Below are 26,585 nucleotides of genomic sequence, written 5' to 3'. Positions count from 1 at the left end.
CCTATGACTGCAACTGCCCGACTTTACTTTAGTCTGTTAAAAATATACAAAGTGTTTCATAAAGGTGACACCGGTAGGAACATTTTTATTTTAATCTTGCACTTGCGTGTAGTTGTCATCTCATTGCCTTGGTTTTTACATGGGTTTTTGGTCAGTGTTGTTCTTAAGCTTATTTCCTTATTCACATGATTTATTCTTTTACCATCACCCCTTGGTGCCATTGTAGCACCCAAATATCACATTAAATTGTGTCTTTACAGTATAGTGAACTGATTGCCCTTCCTGTGTTGTGACTTTGCAATTAAAGCTTGCTGTATCCACCCACAATTACTTAACAGGTTGAATAGTAAATGTAATACAAAATAAAATGGAATCAGAAGCATACCTTGACTATTGGAAATAACTCTTCCAATTGTACTTCCAGAAGCCCATTCTAAGCACTTTGATTATAGTGATCTCTGATACAAATTGGACCACAATCAAAAATGTACACTCCTTTTGTAGTGCAACAGTTACCCTTCTTGCCCTGTAACCAATAAAACTTCTTTGAAAACTCATTAAAAGTCACAAAATGGGGGTGCGGCCAATGGGCCAAGATAAATTGGCATCTCTTTGCCACCCTCCCCATCCGTAAGCATTCTTTGAGCTCCTGCATTCTGCCAAAAAGGGTAAGCAGGGTAAGGGTATCTTCATTCTCAGGCTGTAATACTGGTAAGGTGGAGAGACAGGGGCCTGTGGGAACTGAAAGTTAACAACATAGGAAATTGTGCAGCGGGGGATGGGAAGAGCAGGCTGCAGTTGCTGAAACCCCAACATGGTGGCCACCTGTGGCAGTAATGTTTAACACTGGATCTGGAAAGAAGGTGAATGCTGAAGGTTGCTGCCATCTCCAGAGAAGTGTTCGAGGCCGTGGCCCGCAGCTTGTAGGATTATGACCGGCTGTGGGGGGGCGCCAAACAAAGCTCCGATGAGACAGACCTGGATCAGGCCCCCTCTCCTTTTCTCTCAATTGGTGGGCTGCCTTTACCCTCTGTGCCTGTCCCCACTTCCCCCAATGCGTAGACTGAAAGCAAAGCCTTGGGCAGACTGTGCAGGATGGGGCCTGCCGCCTAATGCTGCCAGTGCACCGGCCCAGCGTGTGACTAACGGAGTTCCCCAAGTGGTGGGCCAGCTATCCACAGTGGTGCTGCGCAAGATTGACTGAAACTGTGCCCCCTAATGGTGGGTTGCTAACCCCAGGGGTGTTGTTGTGCAAGTTGTTCTAGTCTGAGCGCGACCTGAGGGAGCACATGGACCAGCAACAAGCAAGCGGTAGTGAACTGTGTGTAACGAAGAACTGGAGGTGAAAAAGGCCTCAACCTAGGCAACCTCAACTAAAGGGTACAGCACCCCTCTAGGCCCAAACTTGCCTCCTCAGGAGGGGGGGGGTCGGTGGACATAGTGAATGCAGCTTGGGACCTAAAGGATGAAAGGATCATATTCTTCACCCCTAAATAAACAGGTGTCCGCCATGTGAATTGGACAAACTATCTCATTCCTCAACTGTAGTGATGGAACATGGGGGGGAGGGAAGCGGAGTGCGGCCTTGGGAGTGACTGTACGTCAGTGCAACCCACAGTACTATCAAGCCTAGGGATGGGCTTGTTGCTGTGGAGGCTGAAAGTATGTCTCTTCTTGACTGGTCCCTCCAACTCCACAACAGAAGCTGCATCTTGATGTGAGTACGACCATGGTCATGGACAAGGTGGCCACCAGTCACAGGTAAAGATGGAGCATTATACCAGAACAACGCAGTTTGAAGAAGCTGCTGTGCCTTATGGGCCCCAAACTGTGCACTTATTAGTCCTCCTCCGCTGAAGCAATACTGCAAGCCATCAGCGACACCAGGCTCTCTTTGGAAGGCAAGCTGATGTACATTCTAACAGATTTATCCCTGATGGCATCTGCAAAACAGTAACACGAGCAACAAAGGCATGGCCTTTGTTAAGCATGTAAAATGGTTGCGATAGGGCGGGCAATTTACTTGTGATGGGGTGGGCCATTTACTACTGCACCAGCAAAGATTGGGAGAAGATGCATGAGGTGGAAGAGTTAAAGGCGCAAATTAGATGACTGGAGATGCACCTTGACTGCAGGCATATAGAGGAAGGTCTCAGTCAATTAGAAACTCTCAACCGCCCTGAGGGAAAAGATGTTAGACACTGCCCATTATGCTTGGCTTCATTCTCAACACATTGAAAAGTGAAAGTGGAAAAGCCTTTTATTGTTAGATTACTTAAAATCATTACAATATACTAGCAGTATAAAAGAATTGTATAAAAACAAAAAAGTTACATTCCCTGCTTGTTGCTACGACCTAGTAGAGCCTAAAACCTTAAAAACAGTATCACATTCTAGATAAACAGTATGAGTGCAAAGTGCATTATTTTTAAGCGGGAGGTATGTCCGCAGCTCCCATACTTCCGGACCAACTGTTTTCTTTATGAGGCACTATTTTCTAAAACAGTGCGGCTCGAATTAGTTCTATAAATTTCCCCAGCTGTGCAACTGTTTGAGTTGAGATCGAAGAAAAGCACAAGTCCGAGACTTCGCTGCATCGTGTGAGGCTCTGAGCTCTGCAGATAGGGGTGACCAAACGATGCCTCTCACTAGTTAACTTTAGGTAACAGCACAGCAGATGGAGCCAGGATTCCTCATGGTAATTACAAAGTCTACATGCAGCTAACTTCTCCGGGCGGGCCCAGCTTTGGTTAAAATCCACGATGGGCAAAGCGAGTAGCCTCATGTAAGTGATCTTTTTACGGGTTTGGACTGATAGTGCTTTCTCGAGATAAGGCTGTGGTTTTCCCACTATATAGTAGGCGTCTAATGAAGAGAGATTTAGTTGGTAATGTAAACTTTCCTGGTCTCTTGTGTGTGATATATTCTTGACCTGTCTGTTTACCGCTCTATTCCATGCAGCTATTGGAATGTTTGAGTTGTCCAGGTTTTGCACCTCTATTTCTAACAATTTTGTGGCCTCTGTCAATTGCGCATGCCATGGAGATGCACCTTCTTCAAAGATTGTTTTAATTTGCGCTTTCAATGCTGTTGCTGGAGCTCGCAGGGTACTAATATAGTATTTTATAGTGTCGCCGAGACAGGAAATATCTGGGCGAGTTACGCCCAGCTCCAGCCTTACTCTGACTCTCCTTGCCTGTCGTGAGATACCTAATACTTTCTTGTATACGGAGATTTGGTAGCTCATGAAAAAGTTAGTAAGGGCGCCAGGAAAGGTTATGTGGCCGTAGTTGACTGAGGGCACTGCTTTTGCTTTCTGATAGATACATCTGCGAGTGGATCCCTCACCTTGTGAATATCCCCCTGCGTCAGCAGCATTCGGAAATTCTTTTTGTAGCTTTGCGCCGACGTGGACGACGTCACAGAGGCACGGCATCGCGCGCGACTCCGCTGACGTCTCCGACACCATAATAGACCCACGCCGGCGTGAGGACATCAGTTCCCTTTTTTTCCGCGTCATCGACGCTAACAGTTTTCTAGGGATCGACAGTAGCTTTGTAGTAACTTTGTTACTCTGTAGTTATTTTCTCTGTTTCATTGTCTTCTTTTGAGATGTCTTCGAAGAAGACTGGATTTAAGGCTTGCGGGGAATGTGGCAAGACTATGTCCATTACTGACCCGCATGAGTGCTGCGTCTGGTGTCTGAGTTCCGACCATGACTTCGAGGATTGCCCATCTTGCAAGAAGATGACTCCGAAGGCCCTTCGGGAGAGGGAGACGAAGCTCCTCGTCGCAAAGCTTAAAAGTAAGAAAGATCAGAAGACTTCGAAGTCACGGTCTCGGCGTTCGAGATCGAGGTCGCGCTCGGAGTCATCTTCTGCTCATGCTTCAAAGTCCTCGAGGAAGAAGCACAAGAAGAGAAGCCATGAGTCACGTCATCACTCAGGGAAGGACTCGAGTTCGAGGCCAAAGTCGCAAGTGAGGCTACTTCGTAAAGAAGCTGAGGGGCTTCAGTGTCAGAAGCCCAGGACTCTGATGGTGAGGCTTCGCGTGTGAATTCGCCTGGTCACCGAAGCAGCAAGCGAACCCTTCTCCGGATCCGTCCAATCCTTCTGGTCAGGAGGATGAAGGTGAGGTGGAGGAGGTTGGTGAAGGCAGGGTTCCGGTGCCTGCGGGTTCGTCAACCCTGGTACCACAGCCTGAGGAGGAGATCGACGTCGAGACGACTCTGCTCCCTCGAGAGCAGCCTGGGGGCCCTTATCCAGCCTTTCCGGCTCCAGGTCAGGATCCATCCCAGTTCCTGAATGCTATGTTTGGGGTTTACTCCAGGGCAATGTACCCCTCTGGTGCACCTGCCTTTCATGCCGGCTCTTGCACCGCAGTGGCATTTTCTGGCACAGCCGAGGCCTTCGACGCCAAACCCATCGACGCCGAACCCATAGACGCAGATTCCATCGACGCTGGTGCCCACGACTCCGATGCAGGATCCCGTTCGACCTTGGGTAAAACTACCTCGCTCGACTTCGGGTTTGACGCCGGCTCCATCCCCGGCGGAGTCGGTTTTGGATCCGTCAACTTAGTTCATGAAGGAGAGGTCGAAGCGTGAAGCCCAGAGACTTCTGGAGGAGGAAAGGTATCGGTATGCTGACGTGGAGGAAGGAGAGTTACAGGATTCTTATGATCCTTTTGATGACCTGAGAGAGGCCAGTGGACTTGAACTGTCTCCTGAGTGGGATTTGACTTCTGTGTCAGACGTGCCTTGCAAGGATGTGATGCCTTATCATGTTGTTATTAAAAAGGCTGCGGACTTGTTGAATATTACTCTGCCCACTGCTGAGTACAAGTCTAATATTCTTACTGAGGTCCTTCACTCGCCTTCCTCAGTTATTGAACCAATGCTGCCATTTAATGATGCTTTGGCTGAACCCATTTATGAAGTCTGGAAGAAACCTTTGACAGCTCCTGCTGTTTCAATGGCTGTAGCGAGGAGGTATAGGGTGGCACCTGGTGACCCAGACTTTTTGTCAACACACCCCCTGCCTGAGAGTCTGGTTGTGCAGGCTGCCTGCTCAAAGAAGTCTGCGGGTGCTTTTCCGCAGGTTCCTGGGGAAAAAGAGTCCAGAAAGCAAGATCAGGTGGCCAAGAAGGTCTTCTCCTCAGCCAGCATGGCATTAAAATCTACTAATGCAACTTGTCTGATGGGACGATACATACATGCCTTGATGGATTCCGTGAAGCAGTTAGTGCCAAAAATTCCTGAGGTGGATAGAAAGGACTTTCAGGAAGTAATTTCGGACACTCAGGCTGCTGCGAGACAAGTGATCCAGAGTGGGCTGGACACTGCTGATTCGGTGGCCACTAGAAGAGCTGCATGGTTAAAGTCATCGGAATTCTCTGCAGATGTTCAGTCTGCTTTGATGGACTTGCCTTTTGATGGGTCAGGATTGATGGGCAAGAAGGCTGACGCTGCTTTAGAACGTTTCAAAGACAGCAGGGCCACAGCGAAATCTTTAGGTCTTCAGACCAGGGGTACTACTGGAAGGCGCTTCAGAGGATTTGGCAGGTCTTCCTTTCGTTCCTACAAAACATCACAGCAGCAGCCGCAACAACAGCAAAATACGCTGTACAAGTAGTACAGAGGCAGACAGTGAGCTCGTCCTAGAGGTCGTCAAGCCTCCTCCTCCTCCTCCTCTTCCCCTTCCCAGCCCCCTACCACCGCAGCAGAGCAGCCCTAGATCCGCCATTCCAGATCATGTGGGCCCAGTGGGGGGCCGGCTTACCCATTTTCTACGAGATTGAGAACCCAAAGATCTGATGTAATCAATTCCCAATCTCTTGGAGAATGGGTATGCTCTTCCCTTTCGGGAATTTCCCCCAAATTACCCTCCTTGCCAGGGTTATTGTTCGGAGGACCATCTGCTGCTCTTGCAGGAAGAAGTCCTGGCTCTGTTCAGAAAGGGTGCGATAGAGGTGGTTCCAGAGCAGGAGAGGGGTCAGGGATGCTACTCCCGGTATTTTCTGATCCCCAAAAAGGATGGCAGGCTCCGTCCAATCCTGGATCTCAGGATCTTGAACCTTTACCTGAAGCGGGAGAAGTTCAAGATGCTCACCCTTGCACAGGTTCTTCAAGCGCTGCTGGAAGAAGACTGGATGGTGTCGATCGACTTGCAGGATGCGTATTTTCATATCCCAATCCTGAAGTCGCACAGAAAGTATCTCCGTTTCACGGTTGGATCGCAACACTACCAGTTTGCGGTCCTTCCGTTTGGTTTTACTACTGCGCCTCGAGTCTTCACCAAGGTGATGGCTGTGGTGGCAGCACATCTCGAAGGTCGGGGATACCTGTATTCCCGTATCTGGACGATTGGCTGATCAAAGCAGAATCTCCAGAGATAGTGCTCCATCATCTGCAAGAGACAACTCAGTTGTTGCACAGGTTGGGTTTTTCGATAAATGTACCCAAATGTCACCTGGTGCCCTCCCAGCGCAACCTGTTCATAGGTGCGGTACTGGACACTACTGTGTGTCGTGCATTCCCTCCTCCACAAAGGATTCACGACATACAGGAAATGATTCCTTTATTTTTCAATGGAGCGGTCGTTCCAGTCCTGAAGGTCATTCGCCTGCTCGGTCTGATGGCTTCTTGCATTCTGTTGGTCAACCATGCACGCTGGCACATGAGAGCACTCCAGTGGTGCCTCCGCAGGCAGTGGTATCAGCACGGCGGAGATCTCAGGGAGTCAGTGAGGATCTCGAGAGAAACTGCAGCGGATCTGTCTTGGTGGAGCGTGGAAGGCAATCTGTCCCAAGGAAAGCCTTTTCAACTTCCTCCATCGGTGGCCACAGTGATAACGGATGCATCCACTCTAGGGTGGGGTGCTCATCTGGGGGACCTGGAGATCAAGGTTCCTTGGTCTCCAGAGGAAAGGTTGCTTCACATCAACCTTCTGGAATTGCGGGTGATACGTCTGGCGCTCAAGGCCTTCCTCCCTTCCCTTCGCGGTCAGTCAGTTCAGGTCCTGATGGACAACACGACCACAATGTGGTATGTAAACAAGCAGGGAGGAGTGGGGTCGCAGTGTCTGCAGAGAGGCTCTGCGTCTCTGGTCCTGGGTTCAGGACCATCAGATTTGTCTGATGGCAAATCATCTGGCCGGAGTTCTGAACGTTTGTGCAGACCGTCTCAGTCGGCAGTTCTTCGCCGACCCCGAGTGGAGGCTTCATCCGGAGGTCACGTCTTTCAGACGTGGGGGACTCCTCAGGTGGACCTGTTCGCCACTCGCTAGAATGCTCACTGCCCGTCTTTCTGCAGCCTCCAGTTTCCGATGCAGGGAACCTTGGGGGACGCGTTTCAGTTGAGTTGGGACTCGCAACTCCTTTACGTGTTTCCTTCCATACCTTTGATTCCTCGGGTTCTGAGGAAGATACGCCAAGACCGGGCCCAAGTCCTATTGATCGCCCCGGGTTGGCCAAGAAGGGTGTGGTATACAGATCTTCTCCACCTCTCCTCGTGCCCTCCGCTCTGTCTCCCTCACAGGGCAGATCTCCTCTCCCAGATGGAGGGGCAGGTTCTACACCCCCACCTCCAGACCTTACACCTTCATACCTGGAGATTGAGCGGGCAACCTGATTTCCTTTTCTCTCCCGCACGATGTGGTGGATGTCATCTTATCGGCCAGGCGTGACTCCACCAAGTCCATTTATTCTTATAGATGGTCTACATTTGTTGCTTGGTGCGTGGAGAAGTCCGTTGACCCTTTAAGGGCTCGTTTGTCCAATATACTTCAATTTGCACTTTCCTTGGCCCAGCAGGGTTTTGCTGTGGCAACTATCAAAGGTTATTTGTCGGCCTTATCGGCTTTCCTTTGTTTGCCGGACCAGCCCTCTTTGTTTAAATCTCCTATTGTATTACGTTTCATTAAGGGCCTTACCAATAAATTTCCTCCTACACCTGAATGGCACTTGAACCTTGTTCTTATGTTCTTGATGGGTTCTCTTTTGAACCTTTGCACACATGTCCCTTGAGACTTTTGTCTTTCAAGACTATTTTTCTGGTGGCAATTACCTCGGCAAGGAGGGTAAGTGAGCTTCAAGCTCTTAGTTCAAAGCCCCCATTTTTATCCATTCATGCTGAATGAATGGTTTTCAGGACCAGGGCTGCTTTTCTGCCTGAGGTGGTAACTCCTTTCCATCTGGGGCAGTCCGTTACCCTCCCTACCTTTTTATACTCCCCCTTCAACCTTCCAAGGAGGAGGAGAGACTACACCGCTTGGACCCTAAGAGGGTGGTGAGCTTTTACCTGGACAGGACACGAGAGTTCAGGTTGGATGACCCTGCAAGAAGGGCAAGGCGGTGCACAAGCGCACGCTCTCGAGGTGGATTATCCTCTGCATTAAGATCTGCTACGCCCTGGCGGGTAAGGACCCTCCAGAGGGTATAAGAGCTCACTATACTAGAGAAAAGTCATCCACATCTGCTTTGTCTAGGGGTGTTCCTGTTGAGGACATTTGTAGAGAGGCGACTTGGGCCTCCCTCCACACTTTCGCGAAGCATTACTGCTTGGATACCGAAGTGAGGAGGGAGGGCCACTTTGCGCGCGCTGTCCTCCAGGATTTTCTGGTATAGGAGAGTGGACACCATCCTGCGGGAGTGGGGACTGCTGTGGGACTCTATTCACAAGGTGAGGAATCCACTGGCAGATGTATCTATCAGAAGAACAAGTTACTTACTTTCGGTAACGCTTTTTCTGGTAGATACAATATCTGCCTGTGGATTCCTCACTGACCCACCCGCCTCCCCGTTGTCCACTCTTCTATACTTGAGTTGTTGTATTGTATATATTTTTATTGTCAAAGGAAATGTTTGTTTTAATTTCCTGCATTGGTTTCACACTATGTGTGTTATCTTGACATTTGTGTACTGTGTATATTTCTGCTGTCATCGGTCCGTCCGTGTCCCTGTAAGGCACGGAAAAAAGGGCGGAACTGATGTCATCACGCCGGCGTGGGCCTATTATGGTGACGTCAGCGGAGTTGCGCGTGATGCCGTGCCTCTGTGACGTCGGCGCGAAGCTACAAAAAGAATTTCCGAATGCTGCTGATGCAGGGGGATATTCACAAGGTGAGGAATCCACAGGCAGATATTGTATCTACCAGAAAAAGCGTTACCGAAGGTAAGTAACTTGTTCTTTAGGACTTTCAGGATGGGTTCAGTGGATGGGCTGTGTAGTCTTCGGTTGAGACTTCTCAAGCTGCAGATGATTCTGGACCCTTTGTTTCTTAGATATTTCAAGTGAGCTAATGGTTTTGCCCCTTCCGTTAGCCTGAGACCTAAATAGGTATAGCTTTTACAAGATCTGATTTGCAGGTCACCTAGGCGCCATTGAGCTGTCTTCTTTCGGTAGTATTTCCCAAAGATAAGGATCTTGGTCTTCTCCTGGTTTACCAGTAGATTATTATTTTGTTTGAATCTGTGTAGCGCTTCTAGGGCTTTCTGTAGACCTGACCTAGTGTGGTCCAAGATTACAATGTCATCCACGTATTGGAGGATTTGAAGCCATGCATTCCCCAACTTTGGAATAACTAGATTTGCCCCCACCAGGGCTTGACCCATATCTGAGGTGTAGATGTTAAAAAGTAAAGGGGCAAAGACGCACCCTTGTTTGAGACCGTTATTAGTTGGGACCTTGGTTGTTATCGACAATTGGCTGGTTTTAATGCGCACCCAGGTCCCTTCGTATAGAGCAATTATCGCCTTTAACAACTTTTGAGGCATGCCCCAGTTGGTGAGTTTTCTCCATAGCTTGCCACGATCCACTCGATCATATGCTGCACAGGGGTGTGGAAATTTTCAAATAATCTACTTGTCCATGGGACAAAATGCTAAATAAATCTACATGTCCTTTAAGACAGTCCACTTGTCCCACCTATTCACAAATCAATATTGTGGGATGACAAAGCCATTGATGACATTTTTTTAAATAAAACTGAACAGTGAAAACTTGACTTTATTGCTGAGAAAAGTGAAATTCTCCTTAAGTACTGAAACACGACAATAATTTATCTTCAATAAATCAATCAAATGACACTTTTTAAAGCGCACAGCTGCTTCGAAGGTAGCGTCCCATCACTCTAGCAGACAGTAAAGGCAGGCCAAATTAACAAGAAACTAAACTGAGTCAAATAGCCACGTTTTAAGTTGTCTTATGAAGGCTGATAGTGTGAATTAACCGTAACAGAAAAGGAAGACTGTCCATAATTTTGCAGAGTGCACAGTAAAGGGGTTGCCGCCACGACGAGACTTCAGAAATGTTGGAATCCGTAAAACATGATTATTGTTGGATCTAAGTGCCCTCTTTGGATTATACCGAGACAGTCTATTCAGCAGATAACATGGGGCCTCACCATGATAAGCTCTGAAAGACCACATTAGAGATTTGAAGTTGATATGCTATTCTATAGGAAGCAAGTGCCGATGTCTCAAATGTGAAGGGATATGATGGCGCCTCGGAACGCTCCTGATTAGTTGTGCCACTGCATTTTGAATTAGCTAAAGTCTGTATCATATATGCAGGAAGACCAAGGTAGAGACTGTTAAAGTAGTCCAGATGGGACATAATTAAAGAATGAGCTGTTTTCCTAGTCTCTTCAGGAACCAGATCAAGAAATTTCTTTATCATTTTCATCTTCAAAAGACAGACAGACGAAATCTTTTTAATTTGCGATGTAAAAGAGAGGGTAGAGTAAAAGATAATGCACACATTTCTAGCATCCCTGGTATGATTAGGATAGGCTCAGCATGGCACCACATAGACGGTGGTGGGGGCCGATTTGGTAAAAACCAAAATTCTGTTTTGTCAGAATTTAGTTCTAATCAATTTTTACCCATCCAAGTTGCGACTGCTCTAAAACATTCTTTAAAATTGTGAAAAGCTGCATGGACTTAAGGTATGGCAGTTTGGATATACTGGTCCAAAACGCAAGCTGAACCATATTTGCACATCCATCCATGTTGGTTGTATGTGGAAATATCTACTGCAGAAACATCATGCTGCCAAAATATTGGGGACCAAAATCTAGTGTCTGGAGTTAAGAATAGTAAATCTTTACTTACCAATTATCTTCTCAAAATGTTGACCCTCAATATTTGGTATATAATAATCTGGTAGCACGATATTCTGAAGTCAAAATTACGGTGGAATACCTCAGTGTTGCAGTAAAAAAGAAATTGATGAGAAATTCTGTGCAGTTGGGGAGGTGTTGTTGTCTGTCACGAGACGTCTGGCCTGTTTCCAGTCTGATTGGTTCGTCCTCTTTCATCTTGCCTCACTGATATTCTCACTGCACATACACACAACCCAACTGCTGGGACACACACTTCTGGACAGACAAACACACCCACTGCACAGAAACATAGCTACACTACAGATGCATAGGCTCATACGTCATTTAAAGTATAGACTTACAATCCCATGCAGGACCACACCCGAAGACCTACCCCTGCGAAGACAAAGACACCCACTATAGAACGACCCAAGCACTTCCTATTGACAAGCAGTTCCCAACATGAAAGGTTTGCATAACAAGCGTCTAACTTGATCCTGACTGTAGCAGAGATACTACCTGCAAAGATATCCACGAATTTCCAAAAAGGTTGGAAGAAGCCACTCCTTTTCGATTCTAAGGAACGACATTCTACAAATGTACATGAAATACAAATGTATGTTCCAGAAGGAGAAGGATTCTAAGGAAGTTTTGGATTAGGGGGCAATGATGTCCAGCATAGGTCAGTGAGGGGAGGCCAGAATCCATGGCCAGACTTTCAACATTTCCACTAACTATTCAAATTAGTTCCCAGGAAATTAAATTAATATTTGTTTATTATATGATAATTCTGAAAATCTAGCATGGGTTTGGCCCTCCTTGGTACACGGTGGACACCCCTAGTCTCTGGCTGTTTAGGGTCTCTAGTTTGCCAATGCTTATTTCAACTTCGGTTCACAAATAGCACAGCTTTTCAGTTTGTTAGGCTCAAAGTGTAGATGTGCACTTGTAAAAAGATTCACTTACACCTACCTTTTCTTGTGAATGAATATTTTCTGAGAAGTGGGCTTTTCAGGGTCGGGATGCCCTAGGAAGTTTGTGGATACCCACAAAATAATTCATTTAAGAGTTCTCACAATTTTTTCCACAGCCCATTCTCATCATGGACATAGCCAAAATTTTGCTCATATCAAAGATCGGACAAAAACTGTGTCCAGGGTGAAAGTGGGAAGAAAACACCACCTAATTTTAGGTGGGATTGTAGGAAAAGGTCTTACTGCTTCCTTTGTAGCTCATTTCCCAGAGAGCATGGAGAAAAATAGAGACCGTATTACTGTTGGGCAAACTACATGTGTTGACTCGGAAGTATGTTAATTTTACTCTAATGCGTAATGTATCGTTAAATGATACAGTCTGGAGCAATGATTCTCCTGTAGAAAGCAGCTATGTGTTTTGTCAGTGCTTAGAAAAGTGCGAGATGAAGCACTATATGAAACATTGTTGCTTCTTTTTTTGGGGAAAAAAGTATTCTTTCACACCTTTGAAGAATTATACTAATCCGATCTAAAAAGAATATCCTGCCCTGACCCATATCATGGCAAAGTACTATTTTTGAGAATTTAATTGAATATATTCATACATTGATTATGGTAGATTATATACAATTCTAATATTCTGCATTGGTTTCTCAGTCAGACAGCCTCACTTTCTTTACTTGTTTTCTTTTCAACACATGCCCAGTAGGCTAGACTGTCAACTTCAGTGTTTTGAAGCAGTAAATTGCTCCAAAAGGGGTAATTTCGGATATGCATTTCATTACTTGGTCTTCGTTATTCGCTTTACTCACAATAAAATGTCACTCGAGGTGTCCAACATTTGTCAGTAGACTGTCATCGGCAGCTATGAGCACCACATCACGCAAAAGGCCTTCAAAATGCTGGGCGCTTAAAGAGCCAAAAGAATAACTCTTAAATTTGACAAACAAACGAAGACACTGTCAAATAGAAATACCCTGAAAATATGAAACCGTAATACCTAAGCACACTGAAAACGTGGCAGCGCCTCTCACAAACACAAGCTCACCTTTCAGCAACTGAATTAGGTCTATGCCCTCCTGGCAGCAAATCTGGGTATCTTGGAACATGGAGCCACTTTCTAACTCCACTGCCCCTTAAGCACAGCCACAGGAGTCTGCTTCAACCCTGGCAGGGCCCCTATGGCCGGAAAAGGAGAGAATCTGAGCCAAAAGGAACCCCGCACGCCAGATGAGACAGCCCTCTCCAGTGCCACCGGCGCCGGACTGCTTCCAGGCACAATAGTAGATAAGGCTTGTAAATACCTACTTACTATCCTGCATGAGCAATCTTCACCAAACTTTCTATTTCTTTAGACAGCAGCACCACAGGAGAAAGAGAAAATGAACAACAAAATGGAAAGAGGAAATGAGTTACCGTGCCTCAGCCCCCTATTTTATATTGCCTCTTGTATTATTGTGGCGATTAGTACAGAGGCACAACTAAAGCTATATTTCTAGGGGGGGAGGGGAGAGGCAGGCCCGGACTGGCCATTGCGGGCAGGGGATCATTCTTCCAGCAATAGGCAGGTGCACATGAAGGGGTGAAAAAACAACAAAGCCTCGTTAACGCGTAAATGGTCTTTTTAAAGACCTGTGAAGTACTCGGGTGCGGCGGAGATTAGCTCAAAGACTGTGTGCCCGGGAAGCTGTCTCAGCCCGGGCTGACACACACGACGGGGTAGGGGAGGAGGCGATTCGTGCCTGAATTAGTAAAAAAAAAAATACATACATACTGGCAGATAGTAGATGGCTCCTTGATCATTCCGGTTTCGTTCTCTTTCTACCGCCTCTTTCCTCTACTTCATAAACTTGCAGAGCAAAAGGGCACTAGCTACACAGACATTAGCTGCTAGGAGAACACAAAAGCGTGTTTTTAAAATACTTGCCCAGAAGGAAAATAAATTGGGCATTTTGTATTCGGCATCCCATGCTATCACACATATTAACAATGGCATTAGTAAATCAAGTGAAAGACTTGAGCAGTCATAAGCAAACCGTTGCTCTTGTGTGCACTCGTAATATGCAAAAGCTATGCCTGCGTGCAGAAGCTAAAAAAACAATTACAGAAAGAGGTTGCATCTGATGGAACACTACCGGCCACACACCAAGCAGATAGCTGAGGGGCGGGACCGAGTATGGGGCCATCCCGGTTTACTTTGATTTAATGTCTAGTTGTCCGTGGGACAAAATAGACATTAAATCTTCTTGCCCCTGACAGAAATCAACATGTCTCGGGCGTCGGGCGATATGAATTCCCCACCCCTGTGCTGCACTATAATCTACGAAGCAGCAGAACAAAGGGGGTTGAGAGGGCTGAGTCGCGCGTCGGGACAGATGACCCAGTTCTAGGATGTTCTCTACAGTAGAGCATTGAAGTCTAAATCCGGTTTGGAAGAATGGGAGAATATTGTGATCCTTTGCTCAGGTTTTTAATTCCTTCAGCAGCACTCTGGCGTATGCCTTTGCTTCTATGTCTAGTAAAGCTACAAGTCGATAATTTTCGGATTTTGTGCTGTTACCTTTTTTATGAATCGGGAAAAGTATTGAACCTTTCCATGATGATGGGATGGTGGCTGTTTCAAAGGCGTACTTGAAGAGTGGGGTTAGCTGGTCCGCCCAGAACCAATGTGACACTTTGAACACTGCCACTGGCACTCCATTAGGACCCGGTGCGCCGTCTGTCCTCATTTTCTTAATCCGGTTGGTTATCTCTGCCGTGCTGATAGCTGGTGTTTTGTCCTCTTCCTCGGTTGCTGGAGGGCTTTGTTGTTCTTGGGTATCAGTCTTTTCCTGGTCTGTTGAGTATAGTAGCTTTACATAATTAACCCACTCGGCGGCTGCCACCCCGTTTTCTTTGCTTTGACCGGTGTGGCACAATTGTCTGATGTGTCTCCAAAGTCGAATGTGACCCTTTTCTTTGAGCAGGTTAAATATTTTCAGCCACTCTGCCTCAATTTTCTATGTAAGAATTTCCCATATTTTCGTCCTGTGTTCCCTGCGAAGCGCTTTAATTTCCAATATGAGTTGCTTTGTGGCACCTTTTCTTCTCGCCTTCAAGGCCTTTGAGAGACCCCGTTTGGTTTGCTCGAAGTCCCTAGAGTTTGGTTGTAATGAGTGGTTTTGCGGATGGAAGACCTGAGCTTTGGGTACGCCTCTGACCTGTCCTAGCACAGATTTTCGTTCCTCGAAGTTCCTTCCAAAACTCCAGGGAGGTGCCAACCTTCTGTCTGTTTGGCACTGCTCTTTGTGTGTGACCCACTCCATGAGTATTGGGCTTAGTTTTTGTGGACCATTTAATTCTATTCAGTACTTCATGTTGCTCATCACCTGTTGAAGTGCCCAGTGTTCCGGGATGTATTGCAGTTTTCCCATTTATCTCACGGGTGACCCTCAGTGGCCTTTGATCACTTTCATCCCTGTTTCCCACCTCGAAGTCATAGATAAAGATGTAATCAATTGTTGACTTATCCCTGAAGGTGGGCAAGTGAAGCCATAGAGGGTCCACTTCTTTCATGGAGGAGTGGGTGGAAATCATATTGTGCTCGAAAAGAAGCTGTCGGAGAGGTGCTGCTTCTGTTATGTTTAGAGGATTCCTTGTACCATCTCCCAGGTCCCTGGTATTTATGTCCCCTACTATGATTGGAAAATGTGAGGCATATTTGTTTATAAGATGGTCCATTTTTATAGTTAATGCTTTTAGTGCTTTTAGTGCTTTTTTTGCCGTGTAGCGGGGTTTTATAACAGTTGATTATCAACAGTCGAATTGAGATATTGTTGTTTTTAAATCTGCCTGCAGGTTGGGGGAGTTAGTTGCTAGTGATTTTACCTCTATTTTGCAGGTATGATCGATAAAAAATGAGAGCCCGCCTGCTGCTCTCCCAAAGATGTTGCTTTTTATTGCTGCGGTATGAATCTCATAATAGCCTGAGAGAATTAGGGGTTCGTGGCCCATGTCTCTTGTAGGCACAGTATGTCATTTTCTCGAAAATATATGTGCATGCTGCTTTGCAGCTAAGCTGTCTTTTTAACCCTGCGACATTCCACGATAGGATGGACAGAAGAGTGTTGTGTTCGAGGCATGTGGGCTGCTGAATTCATATCTGTGCATAGATCGCCGCCTAGTGTTGGGTCCGGATGATTGCACATTGTTGTCCTGGAAGAGTCTTCGAAGTATCACGAGATAGGTGGCTCCTCCCTCGGACTACAGTGCGCATGGGCATCCTCTCCATCCTCAGATTGTTTTTCTCCGCCATTGGGTTCGGATGTAATTTCCAAATCTCCAAGTTCGGAATCAAGGTAAACGTTCCCAAAGGGCCAAAAGGCCTTCGGTTCCGTCGGTATTGTTCAGCGCTCGGTGCCGCTACACTTTTTCAAACTTTGTTGCACTCCGGTCGTCGAATCGGGCCGTGAGGCCTTTTCGACACCACGTGGGCCGGCCGTCGATGGAACGAAGTCCATTCAAGTTCTGCCCTCAGTGCAACTCGAAGTTCCCGCACACAGACAAACATCCAGTGTGCAACAAATGCCTATCTCCAGATCACAATGAAGATAGTTGCCTGGCCTGCGCCCAGTTCAGATCGAAAAAGACTATTCGGAATAGACGGGCGGCGAGGCAAGAAATGCAACGGTCGGCGCCAGAGCCAGATAACATCTTCGATGACGAAGAAGATCTAGCGAGCGCGGAAGACTCTGATTAAGGCGACAGACAATACTCTGAGCCCGACTCCGAATATTTCCCCGAGGAGGGAGAACTGATCGTCGATCTCGAGGCCTATGATCAGGACATCGTAGCAGTTGAAGACGACTCAGATGACGACATTGGGCGAACCGGGAGTACACCGGCCCATATAGACACTGCACCTCTATCGGAGACTCAGGTCAAGGCATCGCCAGCAGGCCTTAGCTGAGATCAACCTCCTCGTTCTACAGCCCCGCTATACCGCCCGGCTAAGAACATATCAAAAGAGCCCTCTGAGACACATCACAAGACATCGGTTCCACCGAAACCGTAACTGATCGACAATACAGTCTTCGGACCGAATTACCTCGAACCGAATGTATCGACGCCAAAGGGCGTCGAACCGAAGGCCGTAATACCACTACAACCTTCGAAAACAAAGACCGTTGAGTCGACATCGAAGAACAAAGCAGTCGAGTCGGCTCAAAATCAAAGGCCGTCGAGTCAGCCTCGAAGCCGAAATACGTCGAGTCGACACAAAAACAAAAGCATGTCGAATCGACCCCAAAAAAGAACGTCGATTCGAGCAAGACAGCCTCAGGTATCGACAAGGGGAAGAAACCGGTCGACGACAAAACAAGGCCTACGCCCAAAACTAGCGTCGAGCCAAAACCGAAACCGAAGGTGGATGAAAAGAAAACTGTCAAGCCGAAGCCCATCGAACCGAAGAAGGGCATCGAGCAAAAACAGCAGGCTCCAAAACCACATAAAGACACTGCCGAACCGACAAAAATACTCGGTCTGAAACAGGTTGTGAAGCCAGCATAGGACGTTCAAACAACAAAACCTGTTGAAAAACGGCCAAAACCAATCCAACCACCAAAAGCAGTCGACAGCACAAAAAGCATCGACCCAAAGACACCAAAACCAAAGGTTGCAGCGCCAAAAACAAAGACTGTGGAAGAGGAACTTCTTCACCAGATCCCTCCACAGAAGACCAGTCAACAATCTACATTGACCCAAAAACTGGAAAAGTGTCTGTCTATACCAAAAAGAAAAGACCTCTAACAACTGAAGATCTTTCTACGATCCCCCTCAAGAAAAAGAGACTGTGCTACCTCTCCCATTTTCTTTGAACCTATCACTCCTGCTATGCCTGCTACTCCTTATAACCCAACATTACCGGCACGCTCTGACTACGCCCCTGATGAAGATCAGGACGTAGATGTAGGTTTTGGTTATCCACAAAACCCTCTTCAAGAGCCAAACACACAGCCATGGGGTGGAGGAGGGGAACCAGACACTGAAGAGACTCTACCCATTACAGACCCTGCAGTATACCCTACTAACTCATGAATCATAAAGTGGGGAGAAGGAAAAAACAAGTGTGATCCAACCAATTTCCTTGGATTGTAATCTCATAAATCAATTAGGGGGGGGGGGGTCACTTGTCCTGCTAACTTGGGTTTTCAGGTCGCTGGGATGTCCCTCGGTAAAAAACCCTCATACACGTGAGTGAATGTTTTTGCTGGTAGCGGTATATCTTGGTTCTCTGCTTTTACACTCTTGCGTCTGCATAATCACAGGGTTAGTTGGTATGCAGCCTCCACCAGGAGGTGATATCCCAAGGTTAAAAGCAGTAGTGTCCAGTGACAAAAAGTGAATGTGAAGTTAAAATAACAGCCAGAGTAAAAAATTGTATTATTCTGGATTCGAGTTAGGGGTGAAAATCTATGAGATATGAGTCATGAGAATTATTAAGGTTCTCACGCTATCAATTTTCGTGCAGTAAAAGGTCGACTAGTTTCAGCCTCAGTTGCCTAGGAAGGTCGGTGGGCTTTCTTCAGGACCATGTGATCTACGTGAAGCAGAGCGACTTATTAGTCCTTTGCCGATTGAAGGTCAATCTTGTGCCTTCGCACACTTTGTTCTGCGCTTCCTCGGATAACAGGGAGTAGGGGGGAGGGGGCTCTCTCTGTTGGTCCCACGCTCATGGCAGAACACCTCCCGGGCAAGGACAACCAAGTTGCAGACCTATTAAGCAGGCACAGCCAACAGATGCACGAATGGGGAAATTCACCCCAAAGTGCTCCAACCATTCTTCCGTAAGTGGGGACACCCGGAAATAGATCTGTTTGCCACAAGCGAAAACGCAAAATGCCAGTACTTTGCCGCCAGGTTCCCACATCTGCAGTCGCAGGGCAATGCAATATGGATGAACTGGTCAGGCAAATTTGCGTACACTTTTCCCCCAGCTCCATTAATACCGCTGGTGGCACGCAAAATGCGCCAACATTCCCTGACGCTAATTCTAATTGCTCCCATGTGGGCGAGGCAACCATGGTACACAACGTTCCTAGAACTATCAGTGGTGCCTCATCAAAGACGGCGACTCACACCCAGTCTTCTAACTCAGAGCCATGGCTAAATCCAACACCCAGATCCGCAACAGCTGAACCTGGTGATCTGGCTCCTGAAATCCTAGAATTTGGATACCTCAACTTGCCTCCAGACTGCATGAACATTATCAAAGAGGCAAGGAAGCCCACTACCAGAGCATGCTATGCAGCAAAGTGGAAACGTTTCGTCCTTTACTGTAACAACAATGACATTAACCCACTTGATGCTTCCACTCAAAACATCATCTGCTACCTATTACACCTCCAACGGTGCAATTTAGCCTTTTCTTCCATCAGAATACACCTAGCTGCGTTAGCAGCATATCTGCAAAACAGGCAACACCTTTCACTATTTAGGGTGCCAGCAATTAAAGCGTTTATGGAAGAACTTAAACGCGTAATTCCTCCAAGACACCCACCTTCACCAGTCTGGAATCTAAACGTTGTCTTAACCAGACTAATGGGACCACCTTTTGAACCACTACATTCATGCGAACTACAATTTCTTACTTGGAAAGTGGCTTTCCTTATTGCCATTACTTCGCTTCGAAGAGTTAGTGAGCTGCAAGCCCTAACTATTCAAGAGCCATTCATTCAAGTACATGCAAATAGAGTAGTTCTTAGAACAAACCCTAAGTTCATGCCAAAGGTGGTATCTCATTTCCATATAAATCAAACGATAGAACTGCCAGTGTTCTTTCAGAACCCACAAACAGTAGCTGAAAGGGCCTTGCATACCCTAGATGTCAAAAGAGCTCTGCTATATTACATAGACAGGACTAAAACATTTAGGAAAACAAAACAACTGTTTGTTGCCTTCTCACCACAACGGTAACCCTATTTCAAAATCAGGTATAGCCAGATGGATAGTTAAGTGCATCCAAATATGTTATTTAAAGGCAAAACGCACCTTAACAGTCCCCCCTAGAGTGCATTCAACACGCAAGCTAGGGGCATCCATGGCTTTCCTAGGAAATATTCCTTTACACAAAATTTGTAGAGCAGCCACATGGTCAACCACACATACATTTACAAAACACTACTGTGTAGATGTACACTCAACACAGCAAGCTGCTGTAGGACAGGCTGTTCTCAAAACTCTTTTCCAGACTGCTGCAGCTGACACAGGCAGCCACCGCTAAAGGAGATACTGCAATACATTCTATGCACAGATATGAATTCAGCAGCCCACATGCCTCGAACGGAATATGCTTCTTACCAGTATGCATCTGTTCTTGGCATGTAGGGCTGCTGAAATTCATATCGGCCACCCACCTCCCCGGTGCCTGTCGCAGCTGTAGCATTCACTCTTTGCATGGACATCTCTTACTGTACTATACTCCATCTCTGCCACAATGGCGAAAAACAATCTGAGGATGGAGAGGATGCCCATGCGCACTGTAGTCCGAGGGAGGAGCCACCTATCTTGTGATACTTCGAAGACTCTTTCAGGACAACAATGTGCAATCATTTTTTTTTTTTTTTTTTTTTAAACAGACCTTTATTGTCCAACATACATTGTACACAGGATTATAGCCTACAACCCAGCCGGGCCAGCTGCATGTAAAGAATCTCGTAGTACATAGAGCAAATGAACACAGCTGAAAGTCCGGCAACCCTGGGGTCCGGCAGCGTATACTAGTACTACACATTACACCATAGCATGCATACATTTAGTGTCTGGTAAGTGCGTGGTCTGTGGGTTTTCCTGTATGAGGTCAGTGGGTCAAGGTGGATGTGTCTAATCTACCCTCAGCAGTGGCAGTAGTGGCAGCCGCGTCCGTTACGTCTAATGGGCGGCAAACGTGAGTGCCTTTGTGCGAGTCGGCATGTAGACGGTCTGGGTGTCATATGGAGGAGTGCTGAGGGTAGTTGGCGACTAAGCGCGTTTGGGGCGTGTAACTGCCTAGTGTACCCATTCCGGTGGGAAGGGCCGTTCCGCACCTCAGTGCCCAGGCGAGGCGCCCTAGCTTCGGTTGTCACACCCGAGGGTGTCTTGTGTTGCAAAATGATGTAAAGTATGAAGTCGTGTGTGTACGGACATGGTCTAGGGGAAGATGGAACCAATCAACTACTAACTACGAAACAGGGACATGTACAATACAGGAGGTGGGTAGGGGCAGGTATGTGTAGAGTTTGCCGTAGTGTCGAGGGAGTGAGAATCCGAGTCAGCATGTCAGTCGTGTCTCGCGGGGTGGGCAGGCGGGGGGGCCGGGGTTCGGGACGGGCAAGTCGGTTGTGTAGTGGATCCATTAGGGGGGGGCGGGTTCATGAGCGGTTGGCGGGTGTGGCATTCCAGTGCAGGGCTTAGGCTCGTTCGCAGTGTCTCATGTGACGGTACGTCTCCGGGTGTTAGGCAGGTGATCGTTAGTGCGAGACAGGAGAATACAAGTCAGACAGTGTGCTGAGCCAGACGACGACAGGAAGGTATGTGATACAGCATGTGTGTTTATTAGGGTGCCGTATCGGAGAGTAGGGGTGGTATCGCGTGTTCCTTCACGTAATTCCCTGTTCCGTACATTTCTGTAGGAAGGAGCGTAGTATGTCCTCCCATTGTTGTGCAATGGGGAATTTTCTGAGCCTAGCTGCCTCTTCCCGCTTCAGGACAGAGCTCTCAGCCCGAGCCCAGTTTGTCAGCGACAGACACCAGTGTCGGAGATGTGGGGGTGTGGCTGCCTTCCATCTCTTGGTGAGTAGTCTCTTGGCTGTGATAAGTCCAAGATCCCAGTATCTAGTCTGGACCCTATTTAGATGCGTGCGCTTATACAGACCCAAGATACAGGCTTCCCACGTGCGCGGTACCTGTTCCCTAGTGCAATGTCGGAGTATCATGGTCACTCCGTCCCAGTACTGTTGGAGGGCAGGACAGAGCCAGAGCATGTGGAGGAGGTCTGCACCTTTGAGGGAGCAGCGGCCGCAAGCTGTGTCTGTCACTGAAAAGTATTTATTTATCTTGTCAGGTGTGAGATAAGCGCGGTGCAGTATATAAAATTGTATGACTTTAAAGCGAGGACTGCGGGGGATGTTCACCGGACCAGCCAGGATCATAGCCCACTCTTTGTCTGTCCAGTCCCGCCCTCTGTCTGTCGCCCATTTCTGTAGTAGGGGATCTCTGTGTATAGTCATAATCTAGGGAATAGTCCCGCCCATGTGCGTGGACCCCGGAGCAATCAAAAATAATCTCTTACAGTGTCAAAAAATGCAGAAAATGCATAGACACTTAAGAGAGAATTTAAAGACAGATAATGCAGCCAAAAAGGCTACACTGTCCAGTACTTCAACTAGAAATTCCACCATAAAATCCACAAAACAGCAAAGCCTGTACAGATTTCCCTTGCTTAACAGCAAAATCCCTCAGGAATGATAGAGAGAAGAACCTGGACAGACAAGCCCCATAGGCTGCCATTATGTGGCTTAATTAGGATACTGTGCCTTTAAGGAACCTTCCAGAACCTTCTCTCAGTATCCCAGAATGCATAGCAGGTCCAACTTAGCCTCAGTTCTTTTTTCCGGCTCCTGCAAGCAGGACCCTGGAGCATTGAGCTCTCCCTTTTCAAGGGTTTTTGTTAGTGTTTTACACTGATTTCGATTTTTGGTACTTTTAAAGTACTTTGGTGACTTTCTTTCTGTGTTTCTGCACTCTTTTTTTGTCCATAATGCCTGCATTATTCGACAAATGCCCTGAGTGCTCAAGAAAGAAGGCCAGGTCAGACTCCCATGAGGTCTGTATTCTCTGCCTTCCCTCTTCCCACATTCCTGAGGAGTGTGTGATCTGCAGAAGCTTCTCTGGAAGGACCCTGAAGGAGAGGAAGAAGATCAGGCTTCAGGGACTTGAGGAGAGAAAGTTGAAGGCACGAGGTGGGTCAGGAGGGGCTCCTTCTACCCATGCTGAGGCCTCTGGGGGGCTCCCCAGGGGCAGGAAGACCAGCCCTCGCCCAAGGTCTCCGTCTGGGTCAGTTGCGCTGACCACGACGTCGAGGGGACGGTCAACGGCCAGTTCCAGGTCTCCCCAGGGCTCTGGGTCGAGAAAACGTCGCCCGTCGACGTCGAGGAACGTGTTCCGGCCGCCGTCGAAGCCGGTGTCGATATCCTCGTCGTCGCTGTCGGCGTCGAGTGGTCGACATCGGAGGGCCCGGCGTCGGCGCTCGCCGTCGAGGCGACACCGCCGTTCGCCGTCGGGGACATCGTCGTCGAGGGGATCCTCGTCGTCGAGGTCGCCGTCGAGACGGAAGGCGTCTCCGGCGCCGAAGAGGTCGACGTCGAAGCATTCCAAAAGACCGACGTCGAGACGGTCAAGGAGATCGATGTCGAGAAGGTCAGAGAGGTCGACGTCGAGAAGGTCCAAAGGGTCGACGTCGAAGCGATCCAAGAAGTCGACGTCGAGGCCGGCGAAGAGGTCAAGGTCGCCGTCGAGGCACCATCGCCCGTCGTCGAGGTTTCGTGGCTCGTCGATCTGGTCGGGGTCGACGTCGAGACGGAGACACGGTTCGACGTCGAGAAGTGTGATTCGGTCGACGCCGAAGGACCGTTCGACGTCGAGGGGACATCGGTCGTCGTCTGGACACCGGTCTTCAACGTCTGGAGGTCCTAAGGACAGGCCCAGGACTGTGGGGGGCTCCCCACGCTCCGGAAGAGATGGTGGCTCGCCGGGAACGGCGCATTCCGGGGTGGATACTCCGATGAAGCCTTCTACACCTCCTTCGCGGCCTGCTGTGCCGAAGGGTCCGCCTCCGAAGGCCCCTACCCCACCTCCGAAGCCGGCTCCGCAGAACCCGCGTCCGGTTGCTCCTCCACCCCCGGTCCCACCGAGGGCGGTGTCGATGCCTAAGTTTCCGACGCCTCCGAAGAAGACTCCTAAGAAGCCTAGGACTCCTGACCCTGGGAGGCCGAAGGAGCGTCCGAGGCCCAAGAGGTCGAGGTCTCGCTCGGGGAGACGGGACAGATCAAGGAGTGGCCGTGGATCTTCCTCACGATCCAGGCGTCATCACAAGAGACGTCGGTCCAGGTCACGTTCTCCATCTGGGACCCGTTCCTACTCGCCCACGCTGTCCGATTCGCCGGAGACTAGGGTGTCTCCGATAGACGATATAAGCACATTTCAGGAGGTTCTCCTGCGTGGAGCGGCGAAGTTGGGCATTGAGGTTGAAGCACCTACGGCTTCTACCTCGGTGATATTTGAGACATTACACAAAAGGCACTTGTCTCGCCCCCTGTTACCTCTGGTGCCGGGACTCCTTGAGCCCGCCGAACAGCTATTCCTGACGCCGGCAACGGTGAAGTCTGTACCTTCCAGGATCCTAAAAAAGTACAGGGCTCCGGACTCAGACCCAGCCTTCTTGAGGAAGGACCCGGTACCGGATTCGGTCATCGTGACTGCTGCACGGAAGCTTCATGCCACCTCCCCTGCGTCCACGGTGCCTCCGGACAAGGAGAGCCGTTGGATCGATTCTGCTGGTCGCAAGGCGTGTGGGACATCCGCCTCGTCCATGAAGGCCGCCAGTGACTCGGCTTTGCTGGGACGTTACGACCGGTCCCTGTGGGACTCGATGGAGCAGTTCGCAGACCTTGTCCCTCGAGACCGCAAGGAGGACTTTGTGGAGATCGTCAAGGAGGGGATGCTGGTCTCTAATCAGGCCATCGGCGCCGCAGCGGACATATCATTGCTGTCCGCGCACGGATATTGCCACGGGATTCACCAGAGACGCCACGCTTGGCTCAGGTTGACGTCATTGAAACCGGAAGCACAGCAACGCGTGGCGAATCTCCCGTTTTCCGGAGATACCCTCTTCGGGAAACACGCGGATGATGAGATGGCCAGGATGAAGGCCGAAGCGGAGACCCTGACGGCAGTGGGCTTGGAGAAGCCCAAGGAAAAGAAACCCTTCCGACAGTACCAACGTCGGTTTGGGTCGCAGGGTCGTGGAAGGGGGCAGTCTGCTGGACAACATCAACAGCAGCAGCAGCAGTACAGGCGGCCCTTCCAGAAGCGACAGGGTGGTAGAGGTCGTCAACAGTCCTCTACCGCGACTAAGGGCCCGGCCGGGTCCCGTCCCTGAGCTGTTACTTCCCCCTCGTCCGTTACCCGCTCCGGTGGGGGGAAGCATTCAATCTTTTCTGGCAGAGTGGAGAAAAATTACTCAGGACAAGTGGGTGCTGAATATTGTTTGCAATGGATACAGTCTACGTTTCACCAGCCCTCCTCCATCGATTCCTCCCGTCAGCTCGCAGTATCAACTGCGCGAGCTTCAGACGGAGGCGGACATTCTGCTAAGGAAAAGGGCGATCGAAGACGTACCTCTGTCTCAAAGAGGAAGAGGTCTGTACTCTCGGTTCTTTCTTGTCCGCAAGAAGGACAGAAACGAGTTCAGGCCCATTCTGGATTTGCGGCAGGCAAACAAGTGGATTCGCAGAGAAAAGTTTTGCATGCTGTCGTTGCATCAGATCTACCCTCAGCTGCAACGAGGAGACTGGATGTGTGCCATAGATCTACAGGACGCATACTTCCACGTGCCCATTGCATGCAAACACAGGAAATTTCTGCGCTTTCAAGTCGGCACCAATCATTATCAATACACGGTGCTACCCTTCGGACTGAAGTCTGCACCCAGGACATTCTCAAAATGTATGGCAGTGGTAGCGGCACACCTGAGGAAGAACAAGGTGTTTGTCTACCCGTACCTGGACGATTGGTTGATCAAAGCCTCCTCCTTCTCGGAAGCTCAAGCACACTTCCAGAAGACGTGCGTTCTCTTGAACAAGCTGGGGTTGCACATCAACATGTCCAAGTCGGTCCCGATTCCGGTACAGTGCATCCAGTACTTGGGGGCCTCCATCAATACGCTGTCAGCAAGCGTGTCTCCTTCGGAAGAGCGACGTTTATCACTCGTTCGGAAGGCTCAGGCTCTCATGAAAACTCCGTCTACGACTGTGAGGACGGTGTCTTCTCTACTGGGATCGATGGCCTCTTGCATCTTTCTCACTCCTCACGCACGGCTACAGATGAGACCTCTGCAGGAGTGCTTGGAGGATCAGTGGGACCAGAGGAGAGGTTCTTGGGACGACAGGATACGACTGTCTCTACATGCTCTTCAGTCTCTGAAGTGGTGGTGCTCGAAGGAGAATCTCCTCAGAGGCGTTCCCTTCCACAAGGACATTCCCACACAGACCATCGTGACGGATGCGTCTCTCCAAGGTTGGGGGGCGCATTCCGGAGACCTGCAAATTCAAGGGACGTGGTCCCCGACGGAGTCCACGTACCACATCAATTTCCTGGAACTGAGAGCTGTTCACTTGGCACTGAAGGCCTTTCATCCGTCCTTTCAGACCAACTCTCTGCTTGTTCAGACGGACAACACGACAACGATGTATTACCTCAACAAGCAGGGGGGCTC

At 48.6% G+C, this 26,585-nt stretch overlaps 1 protein-coding gene across 4 annotated transcripts in view; it reads left to right on the top strand.

The window, feature by feature from the left end:
• The window catches only part of LOC144762320 (uncharacterized), a 199,011-nt gene that overhangs the window by 77,165 nt on the left and 95,261 nt on the right, over positions 1 to 26,585 (top strand). The window lies entirely within an intron of this gene.

Source organism: Lissotriton helveticus, chromosome 6, assembly GCF_964261635.1.
Source record: "Lissotriton helveticus chromosome 6, aLisHel1.1, whole genome shotgun sequence".
Lineage (NCBI taxonomy): Eukaryota > Metazoa > Chordata > Amphibia > Caudata > Salamandridae > Lissotriton > Lissotriton helveticus.
The sequence above is the reverse complement of the archived record's forward strand: the minus strand, read 5'-3'. Positions and strand labels throughout refer to the sequence as shown.